At 43.6% G+C, this 14,965-nt stretch overlaps 1 protein-coding gene across 1 annotated transcript in view; it reads left to right on the top strand.

Annotated features, from left to right (window-relative positions):
* Positions 1 to 14,965, top strand: part of MYO18B (myosin XVIIIB) — a 1,377,385-nt gene that overhangs the window by 643,459 nt on the left and 718,961 nt on the right. The gene's annotated exons all lie outside the window — the stretch shown is intronic.

Here is a 14,965-nt window from a genome sequence, read left to right as displayed (position 1 = left end):
CTGGGGTGGGCAAGGGTGACAGGGGGTGTCCCTGGGGGCATGGGAGGGCACCTCTGGGCTCCTTCAGAGCCCACAGGTCCCTTAACGCCTGCCTTTTGCAGGCGCTAAAAAACGGCGCACGAGCGGCCGTACGTCATTTTTTTTGACCCGCCCACTCCCGGGAGTGAATTTTGCCCGGGAGTATAAATCCGACACACATGCCTCGGAGTCGATTTTTTAGACGGGAACGCCTACCTTGCATATAATTAACGCAAAGTAGGTGTCCGCGCTAAAAAATGACGCTAACTCCATGGACTTTGGCACTAGACGCGTCTAACGGCAAAGTATAAATATGGAGTTAGTTTTGCGTCGAAATTGCGTAAAAAAAAACGACGCAAATCCCGCGCAAACAGAGTATAAATATGCCCCTAAGTGGTTTGTAAGTAGCCAACCAACCAAAAATAATCCATCAAGGTCACAATTTTATAATGAGAATGATTGGACATAGTAACCAGCTGATTACAAAGAGAAAGAAAATTCAATAATTGGCAAACCTTGACATCGTCATTTTAGACCCATTGTAAATTGGCATGAACTTTGCACAATTTATGAGAGGGCAAAATCAGAGCAGTTGCCACACAGTAGAAATGTCATCATTCCACAGATAATAAAAGAATAGGTTATTGAATAAGCAGATAAAAATGACACACATGGTGATGGGCAAATATTAAAAAGGTTTCATAATATGCGGCATTGATAGTGCTACAGGAAAAAAGAGTCTTTAGATGTAACAATAAACTGATCACCAAATATTAATCAATATGAATAATACGAAAAAGATCAGGATCTAAAGTATTGGAAATGTGACTGGAAAAAGTTCCTGTGATACACAAAAATGTACTATATTACAAAGAAAGTAGATTATATATAAGGTCTTGTCCCTTACCAGTTGGAGCTTGCCTCATTCAGACACAGAACGCTATATTTCCATTCAAGACTATTGTCACTTCAATTGAGCATGGCTGCTTCCTCCATCTACCATACACTCCATGTGCCTACATTGTGTGCTGCATACAACTCCTACCCAGTGACAAAGGGGAGGAGGGAGCTAGTGCAGCTGTTTCAATCATAGTGTTTGGTGTTGCCAATGGTTCTTCCTTTGGTAGTCTCACACTTGGTCACACCTGGCTGTGCATCGCCCCTTTTGAACCTTATGGCAGCTACAGCAAATTCTGCGGAACAGAATTACACCAGACATAGCATTACACTATAATGCTATTTGGAATATGGCTATTGAGTGGTTTGGCATAAATCTGTTCAGTAGTTTTTTAATATTTGTGTTTGAAAAAGGTTTTGTGCAGGCTTCAAATGGTTAATCGTCCAGGGAATTTTGTATTTATTAATTTAGGTTATTTATAAACTGCACAAGTGCCAGAGCTTCTTGGTGCTAAATAAACCTCTAAGCAATAATAGATTGTCTAGGTGTTCTACGCAATCTTGAATAATTTAGCTTTTGAAGGGGACAATTAATTTCCTGTGCAGTGGCAGACAAAAAGGCAGGTCCAGTTGTAGTAGTCCAGAAATAAGGCAACCATTTCTCTTTGTGGTTTGTGCTAAAAAACACCTGTTTTTTCCACTTCAATTTAAGAAATACACTGGGCATCCAGTATCTTACTAACAGAAGAGTGTTAGCAACAAAATCAAGGCAAGCAGATTTTAGGTTAGAGTTTACATAGCAATGTATTATCATTTTTGTACACAAAAGACCTTTATGACCATTAAAGCTGATGCCAAAGTGGCAACATAGAAATTGAAAACCAGTGGGGATAGAATGGAACCTTATAAAATCCTCCAATATAGAAGCGAGGATGCAGATACAGCTGACTGGAAGGTAACTATTTGCTGCTGGCACTGAGGGAAAGATCAGAGCCATCTACCTGCAGAGTTTTGAAAGCCACACGTTTTGACTTTTATAGAATACAGTAGCCAATGGTGTTGAAGGCTGTGGAGAGGTCCAATAAAATAAGAGCACAACTTCTCCATGGTCTACCATCATATGCAAGTCCACTTATTATATTCACCTAAAGCAGCCTGAAAATTACAGAACAATGTTTAACCAAGAATGGCAATCGCGAGATGGGTTGGTCATTATACGTATCATCAGGGGCCAAAATGTTTTTTTTTTTAGCAACATAACAACTTTTCTAGTTACTTTTCAGGTTTCTGGAACATTACCCTGAGTAAATGAGTCATTGAACAGAAAAACAACACCAGGAAGTATTAACTTAGCTGTTTGCTTAATTAACTTAACGGGTCATTATGTGACCCTGTGGCTTTAGTTGAGGTGATAGTAGCACTGACCTCCATAAGGGGAACTGTATGAAATGCGATGTACACTATGAGAGAATGTCTCTTTTTGCATGGCCACCTCATTTTTTGCTGAAATATATAGTTGGGTTAAGATTCTTCACACTGGTACATTGCTGCCCAGTGCCAAGAATATGTCATCTTACCCATAAAGCATTTAGGGGTGAATCCCTGATTGGCAATTTAGGTCTCCTCAAAGACCATTGGATATTGTATAGATTGTAGAAACTGCACCCATGGCATGGAAAGTTAAATCTCATCTTTGAACTGCAACACTTGCTGTGCAATTCTCTAGTGTGACAGGGAAAACATGACTTCAGGTCTACTATTATAGCCTGGCAGCTGCAGTTTAAATGTGTAGCCTGACCTTTCAAAATAACTATTTTAACAAATCAGAAACCTTACTTTTACTATTAATAATACACCCTTCATGAGCTTTGTTGCATGGTTGCAAGTTAGGGTGCATGGTATTTAAAAGTGGGACATATAGAAATGTAATATTGTCATGTCCCTTCATTGACAACCCCCTTAATAGGTATTATCACTGAGGAAAGTCCTGGCTGGCCTAAAAATGATACTATAGTACAGATTAAAATATAAATTTTACAATCTTCAGTTTGAAAACAGCTAGAAAATAATTAAACTGCTATTTTAATATATATTAAAAAGACAATTCAATGATCAAATTGTTTTTTTCAATAGATAGGAAATGTTAGTTTTTGAAAGTTACCTTTTTCCTGCTGAAGCTCCGAGAGGCTAATTTGTGTTAACCTGACAGGAGCTACCCAACCAGTGCCTGACCTAATTGAGGTGCGAAAACAGCTCCCACAGCAGAAACACTGGCCTGAGTGTGGTGAGGTGTTTTTCTTTGTCTAGCACAAAGACCAGTTAGGGTAGAACCAGAAACGTCATTAAATTATAAAGGGCATGCCCTTTTACAAGTAAATGCATGATGAGATCTGAGGATGATGAATCTTTGTCACCCCAGCCAGACTGACTCCAAACCCAATGGGAGGGACAAACCCCCAAAACCAGTTTTGAGTGACCACGAATGAAGGGGCAACTCATTTCACTAGGAAGACCTCTGGATGGACACATAGGCCCTAATTATGACTTCGGTGGATAGAAAAAACCGTCAGCCGAAGTCCCGGTAGGTGGGCAGCCTCCCCACCAGGGCCATTATGAGCTTCCCGCTGGGTCACCAGATGGAAACTCAGTTTCTGCCCACTGGCCCCACAGGAAACGGCCTACAGCATAGAGCCCCCGCAATGCTGTAGTGCTTAGGGTGTACCAGCACCCTTCGCAATGCTCACTGTCTGCAAAGCCGACAGTGAACATGCATGGAGCTTGTCCTGTGGCCTCCTGCACCCCATCTCCACCAGCCTTTTCATGGCAGTGTTGCTGCCATGTAATCAGTAGCAGAGAAGGGGAACATAATCCTCAGGGACGCGCTGCATGCATCACTGCCCTGGCGGATTAGGACCGCCAGCACCTCCAGAACGGCGTGTAGTCCAAATATGGTGGTGCTGGCAGTCTGACCGCAGCACTACAGCTACAGTCGTAATGTGGCGCTCAGACCACCACATTGGCGGTGGTCTGACTGCCACCATGAATGACCGCCAGGGTCGTAATGAGGCCCAAAGTCTCTGCATAAGGGTGAAAGGATATCCCCATTTTTGTTATCAGGTGAAAGGTACTTTGTGGGATTGTTTGCTATAGGGAAAACAGGAGTTGTTGAAATGGTGTTATCCCTGAGAACGTTTACCCATTGTCAGGGAGGAGCCAGGAATTACCCCACCCACTAACTAATACCAACCATAAATGTAACAACCTCCTCCAAACACCTTTTCAACCAGTGCAACAACAAGAGAAGGACTGTACCTTCTGTTTATGACCTTATAGAAACCTGAAAGGCTGAACTTGCTTCCTCTTTTACCTAAGATTAAGAAGTGGACTCCAGCGGTCAGTTGACTGACCTCCTGAGTGACTACAGACACACAAGCTAAAAGAGACCTTATACCTGAAGTGCACACCTGACTGGACTGGACCCTGCTGGTGGCCTCTGGTGAAATAAATCTTGATCCCCTTAGTGTTGTCCCTTTACAGAAATTGAAGAAAATTCAAAGAAGTCGTCAAGAGAAGGGAGGAAATCTTCAGAGGGTAGAGGAGACCTTCTCGGCCCCATCGGGGGACTCCACTAGGAAAAGTTGATGGAGAATGAAGAGAGAAGGGACGGAAAAGGGTCATGGAAAAAAACACTTTTAAATTTTGTTTCAACTGCCATCATAAGTTTGCCAAGATAGACTCCCCCCATGAGGTCTGCAATCTTTGCCTGCCAAAGGGCCACAGAGATGAAGCGTGTGAGGTCTGTGCCAAATTTGTACCAAAAACACTAAAGATATGACACTGACAAAGACTCAAGCACTACTCCATGGCGACTGCTCGGAAGCAAGAATTACTCAGGCACCTTAGCCTCTCAAGTGAATAGGAGGAGAACGTGAAGGAGGCCGAAACAACAAGAAGAGGAGATTCAGACGTTAAAATCTTCGAGGCCGGCCCTGAAAAAACTCAGACTCAGAGAAATGGGGACAAAAGACACCAACAGAAAGAAGGTAAAGAGGCTGAAAGATATAGGCCCATATTTATACTTTTTGTCGCAAAACTGCGCTAATGCAGTTTTGCGTCAAACAAATTAGCGCCGGCTAACACCATTCTGAAGCGCCATGCGGGCGCCGTATTTATTGAATGACGTTAGCCGACGTTAGCCGCCGGCGCTGTCTGGTGTGCGTTAAAAAAAACGACATACACCAGGCAGCGCCGGCGTAGGGGAAAATGGAGCTTGGGCGTTAAGAAATGGGGCAAGTCAGGTTGAGGCAATTTTTGGCCTCAACCCGATTTGCGCCATTTTTTTTTCACTCCCAACCCCCATAGAAATGACTCCTGTCTTAGCAAAGACAGGAGTCATGCCCTCTTGCCCAATGGTCATGCCCAGGGGACTTCTGTCCCCTGGGCATGGTCATTGGGCATAGTGGCATGTAGGGGGGCACAAATCAGGCCCCCCTATGCCACAAAAAAAAATACAAAAAATACTTACCTGAACTTACCTTAATGTCCCTGGGATGGGTCCCTCCAGCCTTGGGTGTCCTCCTGGGGTGGGCAAGGGTGACAGGGGGGATCCCTGGGGGCATGGGAGGGCACCTCTGGGCTCCTTCAGAGCCCACAGGTCCCTTAACGCCTGCCTTTTGCAGGCGCTAAAAAACGGCGCAAAAGCGGCCGTACGTAATTTTTTTGGACCCGCCCACTCCTGGGCGTGATTTTTGCCCGGGAGTATAAATCCGATGCACATGCCTGGGAGTCGATTTTTTAGACGTGAACGCCTACCTTGCATCTCATTAACGCAAAGTAGGTGTCCACGCTAAAAAATGACGCTAACTCCATGGACTTTGGCGCTAGACGCATCTAACGCCAAAGTATAAATATGGAGTTAGTTTTGCGTCGAAATTGCGTAAAAAAAAACGACGCAATTCCGGCGCAAACGGAGTATAAATATGCCCCATAGGCTTTAAGTCCAAGGAGCATAAACAACATAAAGCATCCTCGGCGCCAAAACAGTTGTTGACCGAAGGTCAGCTAAAGTTGAAAGAGCCACATAGATCCCAACCAAAGAATACTGGAAAGCCAAAGGTGCCATGGAAAGCCTCGATGCAAACCTCCACTTGAGAGGGAATGAGAGAGAAGGTGAAAGCTTCAGAGAGAGGGGCACCATCAATGCCAAAAAGCAAACCAGTGGCAATAGCTGAAATGAGAGAAAAATCACTCAATGTTGGAAAAAAAGAAGGAGTTTGAAGCAGAGATGGCCACCCTCATACAGAGGAAGAAGGAGTTTGACTACTCCTTGAAGGAATTCCACATCCTTACCAAACCTTTGACGACAGTGGAGGCTGAGGATGACCAATTGGCTTTGGAGGCACTGGCAACACCAGAGGCCTCATTAAGATCCTGGCAGTCTTAAGACTGCCGCCAATGTGGTGGTCCAACATCCACAATTAAGACCGTGACAGTTGCGTCACGATCGGACCTCCAGCACCGCCACTTCTCCTCCACTGGAGGAGCTGGCGGTGCTGGCAGTCCTAATCCACCAGGGCAGCGCTGCAAGCAGCACTGCCCTGGGGATTACGGGGTGCAGGGGCCCCCATGGCCAGCTTTGCAGACAGTGAAAAGTGCAACAAGTGCTGGTGCACCCTACACTGCGCAACTTTGCCGCTGGCTCAATTATGAGCCAGCATCAATGTTGTGGGCTGTGTCCCGCTGGCCCAGTGGGTGGTAAGCGGACCTTGGGACTTCACCGGACGGTCCTTTCCATCAGCAGAAGTCTTAATTAGGGCCCTTAATTAGGACCCAGAGCCCCACAACGAGGAGCAGGAGGAGTTCCTCGAACTTGAGGACACTAAGCATTCATCAGGCTTTGACCACTTCAGCCATTTTTAAGAAGCATGGCAGGACCTCAAGGCAGATTCACCTGAGGAAGGGGGTAGACAAATTTTCATCGATGCCATCACCCCCTGATTAACTGTCTATGTATAACAGCCTTATGAAAAGAGCAACAGACACCTATGGGGTCCAGATAGAGAAGGAGAAGAAGGAAGCATCTCTCTGACACCAGCCCAGAAGGGAAACTTAAACCTTTCCATGCTGCTTGGAGTGGAGAAGAAATGCAAGCAATCCACTCATGACCCTAAGTACATCAAGAATAATGTTTCTGCAGACTCTATTATCGTAACTACTGCTACGCCAATGGAGAATAGCCAATTCTAATTCCCTCATGAATCCATATGGGCATCAACAGTGGGAAGAAACAGAAAGCCTCATGCAAACCACTTTCCTGCTGAATATTGGAAAAGGGCCAAGGCAGTCATACACGAGGGAAAAATATTGTGAACACCAGTGTGAAGTCGGCACTGAATGCAGCAGATACAGCCAGCAGACAACTGTACACTGGAACGACCCTAAGAAGGTATGCCTGGCTCAGGGTTTTAGGATTAAAACCAGAGGTACAGGCCTTCATAATAAACATGCTCTTCACAGGAGACTCCCTATCCGGACAGTCAGTGGACAACACCCTGCAACAAATAAAAAAGGACAATGACACAGCAAGGGCAATGAGAGCACTTCAACTCAAGGGAATGTCCAGGTGGTATATCCCAGGCAGAAGACTCACTGATAGGACTCCCTTCATAACAGGGCAGCAACAACAGCAACAAAGTACCTCACTTCTGGCCTAACACCCTCCAGCATACCAACAATGGCACCACCCAGAGAGGCAGCCCTTTCAAGGAATGTTGACAGGAAGGGGACAACCTCTCAAAGATGCTGGAACAGCAAACAAGTGAATCTTGTAACAAAAGTGCCCAACACATAACACCAGTGGGGGGCAGAATAAAAGTATTTCTCCAGTAGTGGAGAAAAGTAATGGAAGACAAGTGGATCTTAAAATTAATCCTTCACAGATATTGCATAGAACTAAACAAACAACCTACACAAACTACTCCAAAACTGAAGCCTTTCATGGGAGAGAAATGAATACAACTCAGAAAGGAGGTCAAAGAATTAATCTTAAAGAGAGCAATACAATACGTACCAAAACAAGAAGAAAAAATGGGGAGCTATTCACCATATTTTCTGGTCTCACAGCAAGTTCCAACCCTAAGACCAATCCTGGACCTCAGGTTCATAAATAAATTCATTCGAACACAACACTTTAAAACTACAACATTGCAGGAAGTAATACCACATCTGCGAGAAGGCGATTCTATGGCTACCTTAGATCTAAAGGATGCATACCTACACATTCAAATGAATCAAAGACACAAAAGATACCTCTGTTTTGTCCAGAACGATACCAATTCAGAGTATTACCCTTCGGCATAAAATATGCACCAACACGCTTCACAAAGGTCCTCGTAACAGTAGCAGCACACTTAAGACAACAGGGAATTCGTGTCTATCCTTAGCTAGACGATTGGCTGGTAAAAGCTCAATCAAAGATCAAGTGTCAGAAGGACATACAAATTGTCATGCACACTCTACAATTCTGAGGTATCCTGATAAACCACAAGAAGTCACTTCACCTCAACGTGAAGGGGTTCCTAGGAGCTACATTGAACTCCATGACAAAAAGAGCATACCCTGTTTAGAAAAGAGCAAAGGCAATCAAAAAACAGACTCACCCTTACCAGAAGGGTCAGTCTCAGACAGTGTGGACTGTCATGAAACTCATGGGCATGATGGCATCATGCATCTCGTTGATCCCACAAGCCACATGGAGCTGAGAGGATCTAGTGGTTGTCACAGCAAAAGTACAAAAGGCGATACAATAGTGGAACTCAACAAACTTAAATGTAGGGAGACTATTGAAGACAACAGCTCCAACTGTGAGCATATCAACAGACGCATCCCATGAAGGTTGGGGAGCTCACACAGGAACCCTGAAAGTATGTGGCTTATGGAACGACACAGATGCAGTGAAACACATCAATTACATGGAGATGAAGTGAGTCTACCTAGTTCTAAAAGCGTTCCAGGCACATTTAACTGGTCAAAATGTACTGATACAAACAGACAATACAACCACCATATACTACCTCAACAAACAAGAGTGAACAAAATCCTTCAACCTATTGAAGCTAGCCCAAAAGATTTGACAAATTGGCAACATGACAAATAACTCTAAAGGCAATACATCTTCTGGGAGAACTCAATACAGAGGCAGACAGGAAACCAGTTCACACGAATGGGCAATATAGCAAGACTTACACCAAAGGATTTTCAGAATTTGGGGTACACCAAGCATAGACGTTTTTACTACATCAGGAAATGCAAAATGCCAACACTTCATCTCCAGGTTTCCTCACCCCTAGTCTAAAGGGACTGCCCTGTCAATAAGTTGGTCGGGGAAATTTGCATATGCCTTTCCTATAATTCCCCTGATCCCCAGGGTATTGGGGATGGCCAGGCAACGACAGGACTCATCCTCATAGCTCCTCAATGGGCAAGGCAGACGTGGTACTTGGATCTGCAGGAAACGTCCAGAGGCCAGATGATCACAATAAAACCAGTACAGGCCAACACTTCGCCTCCAGGTTTTCTCACCCCCAGTTAAGGGAATGCCCTGTCAATAGGTTGGGGAGGTAAATTTGCATATGCTTTTCCTCCAACTCCCCGGATCCCTAGGCTGTTGGAGAAGGCCAGGCAATCAACAACAAGACTCATCCTAAGAGCTCCGAAATGGGCAAGACAGCCCTAGTGCTCGGATCTCAGGAAATGTTCAGGGGACACATGATCACTGTTAAAACCAGTAAAGGACCTACTGACAATACAACACAGAGAGGTGTACCCCCCAGATCCAGCCTCACTCAGCCCAGCAGCATGGCTCTTCAATACATATAATTCTGACCCTACAGCTCCCCCCAAGGACAATTAAAATCCTGAGGGAAGCTAGAAACCCAAGCATACGAATATGCAGCTCAGAGAAATGGAAAAGATACATCCATTGGTGTAAAACAACAATAGAATGGACTCAAACATGAATACTGTATTAACACAGCTAATGCTAGAACTCTTTAACCCCATGCACAAATCTGATCTAAAATCACTCACTCTAAAAACAGCCTTTGAAGTGCAATCAGTTCATTACTCAGAGTCAGCAAATCAGGAACTTTACTAGAATCCACAAGAACCAATCCACACTTCCTACCAAAGGTAGTATTACTGTCCCATGCCAATCAAGGCTTACAACTTCAGTCTTTCTTTCAGGAACCAAAGACACAAGCTGAAAGATCCCTGCATACTCTAGACATAAAAATGGTTTTATTGTATTACCTCCAGGAAACCTAAGTCGCTTGCAAGGGAAATCAGCTTTTTTGTTTTATTTGCCAAAGCAAGGTAAGGATCCCCAGTGTCCAAGGGAATCATTGCTAGGTGGATTGTTTAAACCATACAAACTTGTTGCGCAAAATCTGGAAAACACTTACTTGTGCTCCCAAGAGCACACTCAGCCAGGAAGAAGGGTGCAGACCTTGGCAGTGTTCCTAGCAAATGTGCCCATTGAGGAAATCTGCACAGCAGCAACATGGCCACACACCTTTGCTAAACAATACTTGCTACTATTTGCTAACTCATCCACATTTCATCCCAACCAACCCAAGGAAAGGGATACCATTGTATAGTCTAATGCACATCAAATGAATCCAAAAAAGGTTTCATGCTGGAAAACTAAATGGAGTATTCTGCAGCTTGAAGAGTTTTCTGGAATCTCATGTGACCCACCCACATCCCCAGAAATGGGACAGGAAGCAAACAGGTGGGGGGAGGAAAAAAAGATAAAGAAAAAAAGGAAAAAGGAAAAAAAAAAGAAAAAAGGGGAGCAAAAGAAAAAAGAATCAGAAGATGGCGACCACTCACATGTACTTCCAGGGCATCATCTGATGTCACACAGAGAACAGACTTAGCACCAAATGGTGGTTAGTGACACCCATCGACAAAAAAAGAAGACTACAACATTTCCGGACCCAACACCAGATGGCAGAATAAAGCACAGCATGTAAATCCAGAAAACTCTTCAACCTGCAAAACTATTCCTACTGTAAGTAACCATTAGGTTATCTTACAATCTGTGAAAATTTATGAGACTTAGAAAATGTCTGGCTTCCAACCTCTGGAAGACCCATAATCAACCACCCCGTCCAACCCAGCCAAATCATACCTTTGCTGGGCAGAAGAAAGTGTTTTTTCCTGCTAGGATCTGTTCTATGGCAAAAAAAAAAAACATTTCAGCTAGCACTTGAAGAGAAGGTATCTGGCCTTGTGAATCCCATTGTTGGGTGCAGCCTGAAACCTTGATCCACTGGAGGATTCTGAACCCCGAAAAAAAGACTAAAGACCTATTTTAAATGTAGGCAGGTGGCTTGTTGACCCTTCCCTACTGGAGGACTTTGACTTCCATTTCAATGCTCATATTCTAAAGTATAATCTTCGACTGTGAGAAGCCTAGTTGGCATATACTAACCTTACTCCATCATGCTTAGTCTGAAATTGTGCCTAGGTCCTGGTCAACCACAAACAGAGATTTCTAATTGGTGCTTTATTTTTACTTGATGCTATTTGCCCTAAATCGTTTAAAATTCATATTTTTTCATATTGGATTTTTGTTGTATTAGTGTTGTGTCATTTCAGACAATTTTCTCTATTATTATAAATTGGAATGTTTTTTGTTACTGTGTTGTGTGACATGGTTAATATTTTGGCATGCTTTCCACAATTATTGTAATTGCAGTCTTTTATGAGGGGTTGAGCTAAGCGTTAAGTTATTGAAACCTTTCCCTGGACTTACTGGGCCATATTTATACTTTTTGACGCAAAACTGCGCTAACGCAGTTTTGCGTCAAAAAAATTAGCGCCGGCTAACACCATTCTGAAGCGCCATGCGGGCGCCGTATTTAATCAATGATGTTAACCGGCCTTTGCCGCCGGCGCTGCCTGGTGTGCGTGAAAAAAAACGACGTACACCAGGCAGCGCCGGCGTAGGGGAATATGCAGCTTGGGCGGCCAAAAAATGGGGCAAGTCAGGTTGAGGCAAATTTTTCGACTCCCAACCCCCATAGAAATGACTTCTGTCTTAGCAAAGACAGGAGTCATGCCCCCTTGCCCAATGGCCATGCCCAGGGGACTTCTGTCCCCTGGCATGGTCATTGGGCATAGTGGCATGTAGGGGGGCACAAATCAGGCCCCCCTATGCCCCAATTTTTTTTTTTTTAAAGTACTTACCGGAACTTACCTTAATGTCCCTGGGATGGGTCCCTCCAGCCTTGGGTGTCCTCCTGGGGTGGGCAAGGGTGACAGGGGGTGTCCCTGGGGGCATGGGAGGGCACCTCTGGGCTCCTTCCGAGCCCACAGGTCCCTAAACGCCTGCCTTGTCCAGGCACAAAAAAACGGCGCAAAAGCAGCCGTACGTCATTTCTTTTGACCCGCCCACTCCCGGGCGTGAATTTTGCCCGGGAGTGTAAATACGGCGCACATGCCTCGGAGTCAATTTTTTAGACGGGAACACCTACCTTGCATCTCATTAACGCAAAGTAGGTGTCCACGCTAAAAAATGACGCAAACTTCATGGACTTTGGCGCTAGACGCGTCTAACGCCAAAGTATAAATATGGAGTTAGTTTTGCGTCGGAATTGCGTAAAAAAAACAACGCAATTCCGGCGCAAACAGAGTATAAATATGGACCACTGTGTTGGTAATGGTATTTCATGTGGTGGACTATTACTTCTGGTGGATTATCATACGCCACAAGTAATAATTCACTTTCTTTCAGAAACATAAACCTGTTAGAACATGTTCTATTTATTTATTTAAATGTTATGGCTTTTGGGCTATATCTCTTCTTAGATTGCTGATTTTAGTCTGAAAACGAGCAGCCAGTTTATCACATGTAGTTTGAGGAGAGTCTGCCAATACATTATTTGAAATTGAGGAAGCTAGCTTACTAACCACATAAAATGCTCCTTGGAAAAACTAGGAGCATTAGGTATCTTAGCAATAAAATGACTGCTTTGGAAGCTATGGATGTTTGCCTTATATTCAGTTGGTGCCAATTTATATCTGTCTAGTTTCTGAACAGTAAGTTGCCCTCTATTACCTTTCAGCCCATCTTTCTGCTAACTTTTGTGCAGAAGGTTTTTGTTTTGTTCATCCAAGGGTTGCACACATGCTTATCAATTGGGTATTGTTTTATGCTTTTGAAAGGAAGAACAGAGTCCAAACTTGCAGCAAGTTTATTTTGAAAAGTAATCCAATTTTTGCGGACTATTCATAGGCCTGGATCCACAGAGAATCTGATGATCTAAAACTTTCATACTCCATTAATTTAGAGTACAGTTTTTTTACTTTTGACCAATGCAGGATCCTCAGATCCTCAAAGGATTCCATAATCCATGTAATCTTATTGTTGGAGAGCAAGGTAAAATGTCTGTGGTGGTGACTATCACATTACCAAGCACAGAAATGTGCATCCCGCAAAAAGTAACATGTGGAATTAAGAAGGCTGAGGGAGGATTCCTTAACCATAACCATGGAGTGGGAATACATAAAAACATCCAGCCAGAAGTGTGCAGATAAGAAATGCCAAAGTATGTAGCAGAAAAGGAATACTAGTCCAGACCAGAGGCTTGCAAGACAAGGCATGGGGTAGAGGCCATAGTAATGACCAGGAAAATGCAAGAAATAGTTGTGAGGGATCAAGAAGGAATCCTCGAAGGGACAAAGATCCTAGGAAGGGAATAAAAAATTGGAAAACAATCACAGTGACAATAAGACTGATAAGAGCACACTGGGAAAAGGTACACAGAATTGTGTGGCAATAAAGGCAATGTTTGCCCCACTTTACTGTAAATATCTTTATCAGAACAGGAAATTAAACTATGTGCCTCTGAAGGAAGTGGAAGCCATGCGGTATATGTTGTGATTTAGTGGAATACATGAAGAGGCAGCCATTAGGGATGACAGCCCTTTAGACTGAAGCCCTGGCTTCAACTTGACATCCTCTTTTTCCAAACAAATGCCGGCGCATAGAGTTCATTCCTAACCACTCCCCGCTAACACTTAAGGGAATCCCCCTTAGCTGAGAAATGTAGCTTATGACGAGCAGCACATGACTACCACCAGCACCTGACCAGTCCAGATGCCAGCCCTGTGATACTTGCAGAGACAGCTTTGAGATCCTCTGCGGCCACATGCAGCAAGCTAACCTGACCTGACTTCCACAATCTCTGTAATTTTGGGAGTGCTGTACCAGACTAAAGACTATCTAATATGCAGAAACGTTGTTAGAATGGAATAGAATACAACTGAGCAGCAGCAAATATCAACAATATCTGGGCATGTGACACACAAACACACCTCCATCTGATCTCCATCCAAGATAACTAACACATTTCAAATTTGCATATCTTGTTACTCAGCATTTATGTGCAAGCTGTTCAAATTATATTTGCTATGTTCCCATGAAATCAATTGAGCTTGCCTATAGATTGCCTGTTTCTTCACTGCCCAAATGACACATATTATGCCTTTTTGACTTCCAGAACTTCCAGATATAAGTCCTTGCTTGGCTTAAATATGTTTGCCTTTGTTCTGATTCTAGTACCGTGTCAGCTGGTGTTTCAGCCATAAATAAGCTTTTCTTAATAGTGGTACCCACCTGATAGAACCAAATTATTTGTTTGACATCTCAAGCCTTCAAACTAGATTTTAGTATCTCACTCTTGCACTTACTTGTTGCATGTACACAAAATAGACAGAACAAGCTCTCCATATGTCCAAATATCCATGATCCCGGTACTCCCATTCAGGAGTGAGTTGCCTGAATGGGAGTGTTGGGATTGTGGATATTTGGATATATGGAGAACTTGTTCTATCTAACTATTTTATGGATCAAAATATGATGTTGGTCAAAGTTCTAGTTAAATTTACATGAGTGTCAACACTTCATTTCAATAGTAAAAAAAACATGAAACAATGCTATTGATATTATTAGACCTAGTAAGTCACTAATGGGATAACTATA

The sequence above is a fragment of the Pleurodeles waltl genome, chromosome 11 (assembly GCF_031143425.1).
Source record: "Pleurodeles waltl isolate 20211129_DDA chromosome 11, aPleWal1.hap1.20221129, whole genome shotgun sequence".
Lineage (NCBI taxonomy): Eukaryota > Metazoa > Chordata > Amphibia > Caudata > Salamandridae > Pleurodeles > Pleurodeles waltl.
The sequence above is the reverse complement of the archived record's forward strand: the minus strand, read 5'-3'. Positions and strand labels throughout refer to the sequence as shown.